Here is an 8,584-nt window from a genome sequence, read left to right as displayed (position 1 = left end):
ACTTCAAGTACAATGTTGAATAGGTATGGAGAAAGTGTACAGCCTTGTCTAGTCCCTGATTTTAGAGGGATTGCTTCAAGCTTCTCACCATTTCCTTTGATGTTGGCTACTGGTTTGCTGTAGATTGCTTTTATCATGTTTAGGTATGGGCCTTTTATTCCTGATCTTTCCAAGACTTTTATCATGAATGGGTGTTGGATCTTGTCAAATGCTTTTTCCGCATCTAAGGAGATGACCATGTGGTTTTTGTCTTTGAGTTTGTTTATATACTGGATTACGTTGATGGATTTCCGTATATTGAACCATCCCTGCATCCCTGGGATGAAACCTACTTGGTCAGGATGGATGATTGTTTTGATGTGTACTTGGATTCGGTTAGCAAGAACTTTATTGAGGATTTTTGCATCAATATTCATAAGGGATATTGGTCTGAAGTTTTCTATCTTTGTTGGGTCTTTTTGTGGTTTAGGTATCAGAGTAATTGTGGCTTCATAGAATGAGTTGGGTAGAGTACCTTCTGTTTCTATTTTGTGGAATAGTTTGTGAAGAACTGGGATTAGATCTTCTTTGAAGGTCTGATAGAACTCTGCACTAAACCCATCTGGTCCTGGGCTTTTTTTAGTTGGGAGACTATTAATGACTGCTTCATTTCTTTGGGGGATATAGGGCTGTTTAGATCATTAACCTGATCTTGATTCAACTTTGGTACCTGGTATCTGTCTAGGAACTTCTCCATTTCATCCAGGTTCTCCAGTTTTGTTGAGTATAGCCTTTGGTGGAAGGATCTGATGGTGTTTTGGATGTCTTCAGGATCTGTTGTTATGTCTCCTTTTTCATTTGTGATTTTGTTAATTAGGATGCTTTCCCTGTGCCCTCTAGTGAGTCTGGCTAAGGGTTTATCTATCTTGTTGATTTTCTCAAAGAACCAGCTCCTTGATTGGTTGATTCTTTGAATAGTTCTTCTTGTTTCCACTTGGTTGATTTCACCCCTGAGTTTGATTATTTCCTGCTGTCTACTCCTCTTGGGTGAATTTGCTTCTTTTTGTTCTAGTGCTTTTAGGTATGTTGTCAAGCTGCTAATGTGTGCTCTCTCTAGTTTCCTTTTGGAGGCACTCAGAGCTATGAGTTTTCCTCTTAGAAATGCTTTCATTGCGTCCCATAAGTTTGGGTATGTTGTGGCTTCATTTTCATTGAACTCTAAAAAGTCCTTAATTTCTTTCTTTATTCCTTCCTTGACCAAGGTATCATTGAGAAGAGTGTTGTTCAGTTTCCACGTGAAGGTTGGCTTTCTATTATTTATGTTGTTAGTGAAGATCAGCCTTAGTCCATTGTGATCTGATAGGATGCATGGGACAATTTCAATATTTTTGTATCTGTTGAGGCCTGTTTTGTGACCAATTATGTGGTCAATTTTGGAGAAGGTACCATGAGGTGCTGAGCAGAAGGTATATCCTTTTGTTTTAGGATAGAATGTTCTGTAGATATCTGCCAGATCTATTTGATTCATAACTTCTGTTAGTTTCACTGTGTCCCTGTTTAGTTTCTGTTTCCATGATCTGTCCATTGGTGAAAGTGGTGTGTTGAAGTCTCCCACTATTATTGTATGAGGTGCAATGTGTGCTTTGAGATTTACTAAAGTTTCTTTAATGAATGTGGCTGTCTTTGTATTTGGAGCATAGATATTCAGGATTGATAGTTCCTCTTGGAGGATTTTACCTTTGATGAGTATGAAGTGTCCCTCCCTTTCTTTTTTAATGACTTTGGGTTGGAAGTCAATCTTATCAGATATTATAATGGCTACTCCAGCTTGTTTCTTCATACCATTTGCTTGGAAAATTGTTTTCCAGCCTTTCATTCTGAGGTAGTGTCTATCTTTTTCTCTGAGATGAGTTTCCTGTAAGCAGCAAAATGTTGGGTCTTGTTTGTGTAGCCAGTTTGTTAGTCTATGTCTTTTTATCGGGGAGTTGAGTCCATTGATATTAAGAGATATTAAGGAAAAGTAATTGTTGTTTCCTGTTATTTTTGTTGTTAAAGTTGGCATTCTGTTCTTGTGGCTGTCTTCTTTTAGGTTTGTTGAGGGATTACCTTCTTGTTGTTTCTAGGGCGTGGTTCCTGTCCTTGTATTGGTTTTTTTCTGTTATTATCCTTTGAAGGGCTGGATTCGTGGAGAGATAATGTGTGAATTTGGTTTTGTCGTGGAATACTTTGGTTTCTCCATCTATGTTAATTGAGAGTTTGGCTGGGTATAGTAGCCTGGGCTGGAATTTGTGTTCTTTTAGTGTCTGTATAACATCCGTCCAGGATCTTCTGGCTTTCATAGTCTCCGGTGAAAAATCTGGTGTAATTCTGATAGGCTTGCCTTTATATGTTACTTGGCCTTTTTCTCTTACTGCTTTTAGTATTCTATCTTTATTTAGAGCATTTGTTGTTCTGATTATTATGTGTCGGGAGGTATTTCTTTTCTGGTCCAGTCTATTTGGAGTTCTGTAGGCTTCTTGTATGTTCATGGGCATCTCTTTCTTTAGATTTGGGAAGTTTTCTTCTATAATTTTGTTGAAGATGTTTGCTGGTCCTTTGAGTTGAAAATCTTCATTCTCATCCACTCCTATTATCTGTAGGTTTGGTCTTCTCATTGTGTCCTGTATTTCTTGGATGTTTTGAGTTAGGATCTTTTTGCATTTTACATTTTCCTTGATTGTTGTGCTGATGTTCTCTATGGAATCTTCTGCACCTGAGATTCTCTCTTCCATCTCTTGTATTCTGTTGCTGATGCTGGTATCTATGGTTCCAGATTTCTTTCCTAGGGTTTCTATCTCCAGTGTTGCCTCATTTTGGGTTTTCTTTATTGTGTCTACTTCCCTTTTTAGGTCTAGTATGGTTTTGTTCATTTCCATCATCTGTTTGGATGTGTTTTCCTGTTTTTCATTAAGGACTTCTACCTGTTTGATTATGTTATCCTGTTTTTCTTTAAGGATTTTTAACTCTTTAGCAGTGTTCTCCTGCAATTCTTTAAGGGATTTTTGTGCTTCCTCTTTACTGTCTTCTACCTGTTTACCAGTGTTCTCCTGTATTTCTTTAAGTGTGTTATTAAAGTCCTTCTTGAAGTCCTCTACCATCATCATGAGATATGCTTTTAGATCCGTGTCTAGCTTTTCCGGTGTGTTGGGGTGCCCTGGACTGGGCGAAGTGGGAGTGCTGGGTTCTGATGATGGTGAGTGGTCTTGGTTTCTGTTAGTAAGATTATTACGTTTACCTTTCGCCATCTGGTAATCTCTGGGGTTAGTTCTTGTCGTTGTCACTGTTTAAAGATTGGAGCAGAAGCTGTTTTCCACTCACCAGCAGTATCAAAATCCTGTGGCGGGGGTTGCGGGTAGCTGGCGGGTGTCAGCCGACCCTGCGCTCTAGCTACCCCGGTGCTGGTCCGGCTGGATGAGGCCTGTGGCCCTACTCAGGCCGGTTTCTGCTTCCCTAACTAATGCAGTCTCAGGTCCCTCGCGCAATTGGATTGGAGCAGAAGCTGTGTTCCACTCACCAGAAGACTTAAGATCCTGTGGCGGGTGTTGTGGGTAGCTGGCGAGTGTCAGCCGACCCTGCGCCCTAGCTACCCGGTGCTTTTCTGACCGGAAGAGGCTTGTGGCCCTATGTAGGCCGGATTTCTGCCTCCCCAACCAAAGCAGTCTCAGGTCCCGCGTGATTGGACTGGAGCAGAAGCTGTGTTCCACTCACCAGCAGTCTCAAAATCCTGTGGCGGGGGTCGTGGGTATCTGGTGTGTGTCAGCCGACCCTGCGCTCTAGCTACCCTGGTGCTGGTCCGGCCGGATGAGGCCTGTGGCCCTACTCAGGCCGGTTTCTGCTTCCCTAACTCTGCATTTTCTTTGATTTGTTTTCTATGGAATCTTCTGCACCTGAGATTCTCTCTTCCATCTCTTGTATTCTGTTGCTGATGCTCACATCTATGGTTCCAGATTTCTTTCCTAGGTTTTCTATCTCCAGCATTGCCCCACTTTGGGTTTTCTTTATTGTGTCTATTTCCCTTTTTAGGTCTAGTATGGTTTTGTTCATTTCCATCACCTGTTTGATGTGTTTTCTTGTTTTTCTGTAAGGACTTCTACCTGTTTGATTATGTTATCCTGTTTTTCTTTAAGGATTTGTAACTCTTTAGCAGTGTTCTCCTGCAATTCTTTAAGGGATTTTTGTGCTTCCTCTTTACTGTCTTCTACCTGTTTACCAGTGTTCCTTTGTATTTCTTTAAGTGTGTTATTAAAGTCCTTCTTGAAGTCCTCTACCATCATCATGAGATATGCTTTAAATCCGTGTCTAGCTTTTCCGGTGTGTTGGGGTGCTCTGGACTGGGCGAAGTGGGAGTGCTGGGTTCTGATGATGGTGAGTGGTCTTGGTTTCTGTTAGTAAGATTATTACTAGCAGAGTAGTCTCGGTGGGACCCGGGAACCAAGATGTCTTTCCCAGATGCTGTGACAAAGCCCTCCCAGGCGGACCGGACACTTCTGCTCTTGCAGGGAATGAGCCCGGATGTCTGGAGCCCAAAAGTGGTCTGCCCCAGAAGCTCTGTGGCTCCCGCCTGACCTAGAAGCTGTTAGCTTCTGCAGTCCATACTCTCACCTGCTCAGAGCTGTCTTGGTGGAATCCGTGAAACCAAGATGACTCCCCCAGATGCTGTGTTGAAGCCCTCCTGGGTGGGGCGGACACCTCTCCTCTGGCAGGGAAGGTTCCCGGGTGTCTGGAGTCTGAAACACGGTCTGCCCCAGAAGCTCTGTCACCTGCTGTTATTTAGACAATGAATTCACCTCCATCCACATCATCTCAGCATCTTGTTTACAGGAAATATTTTTGATCCTTATTAACCCTTTTATACCCTTGAATACATTTCAACAATCAGGATCCTATGTGCAAACACAAAAATTGCCCCTTCCTGTAAATATTTTATTCCCCCATATCTTTGCTTTGTTCTATTCTTTCCTTTTTTTCACATGTGCCTGACTTCTTTACATTTTAAAAATAAGTCTACCTATAATCCATTCTGTGTTCCAAATAGTTTGAAATACTCTCTTCAGAAAAATATCAATTCATTTAATCTCTGTTGTATACTGAGTCTTCTGGTCAAACTTACAGCCATGGACCCAAACCACATTCTACTTACTATACTCATACACTGAGAAAAATTGAACAACTGTGCCCACTTGGATGATGTAGTTTAGTTAAATCAGTTATTAAATTGTGGTCTCTTGTCTGCAAACTGCCCTTGCATTTTCTGCTTTGTGATTCTGGACAGTGATACTTAAACAGACTGCATTTCTCTTGACCTGCAGTAGAACCAGTGTGGACATAATGGAGCATAGGCAATTTGTGCTTTTTAAACATCTTAATACTTTTTCTGGCATTATATAGATAATCTCATAATTTCATTCTGTTCTTTATCAAACACATCATGAGTAATGGTATGAAATTAAAAGCGTCTTTCTTATTTTTATATAAAATAGTAAATATCACTATCAAAGACTTTTTTTGCCTATTTGATTCTTTATTTTATTTTATTTTATTTTTTATTTTTTTATTTTTTTTATTTTTTTAATTTAAGATTACTGTATTTCCTTACAAGAGGAACACTTCAACAAACTTTACATGTATTAATCAACCCCTTTTCAAATTGGGCACACGTCATAACTAACATCATGGAAGTTTTATTTAGATGTGGATTTTGAACTATCAATACAGATGCCAAGTTACTACACAAAACATCCACAGGAACTTTTTCCATTTTTTTTGAATCGTTCACAAACATTTCCTACATAATTCAACACACAACAGAGAAATGGTACATCTTTTTTCTTTCATTGTGCATACAATGGAAAAACAAGTATATATATATATTTTTACAAAGTTCAACTAACAAGACGCTAGCAGGTTGACAGCTTTAAGTCTATAGGTGAGAAATTATCTAACAAAAATAACCAGGATTTATTCAGCATCAGCCACTTCCATAACCAAGTGTTACTCTGGTTAATAAAGCTCATTGCCCATCAGGCTTCTGGCATATACTTAAGATGCGTAACTCTTGTAGTATTGCTCCCCACCGCAGTTCTCCACAACTAACAGAAAACTGTTGAAAAGTAGTGGCAAACATTTGCAAAAACAAACAAAATCCCAAGCTTATTATAAGCATGAATATGTGATGGAAATTTATCAAGCCAAGTCTTTCCAACCATTAAGAAGTCACCCAAACTGAATTTGCCAATGTCTTTTGTCTATATCCAAGAGGTGCACTTATATCCAACAGAGGAGCTGCTGAAAATCAAACTTAGTGTTTAGTTTAGGGGTGGGCTGGAAAATTCAACCACCATTTGAAATTGTCTTAAAAAAAAAAGACCACCAAAAATAGATTCACTAAATTTATTTTAAAAATCATAAAACGTTTCTTACAAAAGAGCATTACATTCTGCACACTGCTCTGAACAAATGCCAGGGACATGTGGACTATTACTTTCCTCCCTGTCCCACCCCCCCAATGTTACAGTGACCACAAAGCAAGGTGTTCACAATAATTACATGGGGGGAATTTTTTTTAAAACCACCAACAATGAACAAAAAATAAAAGTCACTCACTCTGCTGCTGTTTCAAAATTTCAATGTTAGTTTTTTGCATGCCCTCCCCCCAACCCTGTTTGTAAGGAACTAAAACATTACATCTGGTGAACAGCAAAGATTTCACTACACCTCAAATGCAGAACACCTATGAAGCAGAGGAATGTTGGCTTTTTAAACAGAAGCAGATAAAAAAAAAAAGATGCAGGACTCCTTCAGTTCTTCACTAGTCTTAGAAAAACTTTCCAGAATACTGCTTCACACTGTTCTGCAGCAAATACTGTGCGTTCTGTATCTGGTCCTGTGTTCCTGTAATGGTAATGATCCGATCTTCAGATCCTTCTAAAGGTTCATCAATTTTGATTGATGCTCCAGATTCATGACGAATTTGTTTAATCCGCTGACCACCTTTGCCAATAATAGATCCAGCCAAATCTTTGGGAATAGTTACTTGTGTAGTGATAATAGGTCCACCAAGATCACCATATGAGCCACGACCCCCTGCATAAGAATAGTCATATCCAGAACCACCCTGTGGTTCATAAGCCATTTGCCATTCTGATGGGCTCCATGTGTCAATTGCAGAGTCCCAAGTTTCATCAGCACTGAACCCAACCATGCCATCATAGCGGTCTCCAGGCCTTCCTCTTCTGTCATAAGCCATTAGATCTCCCCCTCTGGGCGGTGGTGGAGGAGGAAGAGGAAGATTCCGGGCTCTGCTGCCACCCCGGCCACCTCGACCAGGAGGAGGTGGAGGAGGTCCTCGACGAGGGCTCATATCATCATAATCTCTTCTAGAAGGAGGCATGGGACGCCCACCCCGACCAGGAGGCATTCTGTCAAAACCACCTCTTCCCCTCATGGGGAATCCCACAGGTCGTCCTCGGCGGTCATCAAACATCATTGTAAAACCACCATAATCATAGGTCTCATCATAAAAGTTGGGATCATAAGGTTGTGCACGTCCTTTGATGGGAGACTCAGATATAAGGTCTAGGATGATCTTGATGCATTCTACAACCCTATCAGGTTTTCCTCCAATAAGAACAACTCTGTCAGTAGAGTGAGGGCAGCACTCCTGGAAAAGCTTGATTGTTGTCTGAGTGTTTTCTCGAAGTTCTTTGATTTTAGCACCTTTAACACCAATTATTCCTCCTGCCAGACTCTGATGAATCAACAGTCTCAACTCGCAATCAAAGTCACTTCCTTTATAATGTTGGTACTCTTCCAAGGTAGGGATGATTTTCTTCAGAATTTCTCCAATCGTCTCAATATCAGCACTGATACTCAGTATGCGCTCGGGGCCACTGCTGTCTGGGACTGAAACACTGGCATTGTAGTCTGTACGGAGAGCCTTAATATTCTTGCCTCCTTTTCCAATCACTGCCCCAGCAGTCTTGCTCTGAAGCAAAATGCGCAATTCAACCATCTCATCAGTATTTCTAGATCTTTTAAAGGCTTGCTCCTCTTCCATATCTTCTGCAGGGCGTTTACCAAATTCACCATTGGTTTCGGTGTTGGGGAAGGTTTCTTCTGGCTGTTCGGTCTCCATTTTCTTGAATTAAATGGATCCACCAATAGGCCGCAATCGAGTGGGAGACGAGCACGACGGCGACGTCCGTGCAGCGGAGAAGCAGAGGATAATGGCGTCTGCAGCGCTGTCGCCTGTAGCGCCCTCCTCCTTTCTCGTTCGCGCACTCTGTAGTCTTATTTTATTAGATATTTTCTTTATTTACATTTCAAATGCTATCCTGAAAGTTTCCTATACCCTCCCCCCTCCCCACCCTGCTCCCCTACCCACCCACTCCCACTTCTTGGCCCTGGTATTTCCCTGTACTGGGGCATATAAAGTTTGCAAGGCCTAGAGGCCTCTCTTCCCAATGATGGCTGACTAAGCCATCTTCTGCGACATATGCAGCTAGAGACACAAGCTCGGGGGGGGGGGGTACTGGTTATCTCATATTGTTGTTCCACCTATAGGGTT

At 41.3% G+C, this 8,584-nt stretch overlaps 1 pseudogene; it reads right to left on the bottom strand.

Annotated features, from left to right (window-relative positions):
• Positions 1–5,683: 5,683 nt before the first annotated feature.
• LOC147001243 (heterogeneous nuclear ribonucleoprotein K pseudogene) lies at positions 5,684–8,299 on the bottom strand (annotated as a pseudogene).
• Between the last annotated feature and the right edge of the window lie 285 nt (positions 8,300–8,584).

This window comes from Mus caroli, unplaced genomic scaffold (assembly GCF_978045245.1).
Source record: "Mus caroli unplaced genomic scaffold, Mus_caroli_1 scaffold_14, whole genome shotgun sequence".
In the NCBI taxonomy this organism is placed as follows: domain Eukaryota; kingdom Metazoa; phylum Chordata; class Mammalia; order Rodentia; family Muridae; genus Mus; species Mus caroli.
Note: the sequence above shows the minus strand (reverse complement) of the source record. Positions and strands in the feature narration are given on the sequence as shown.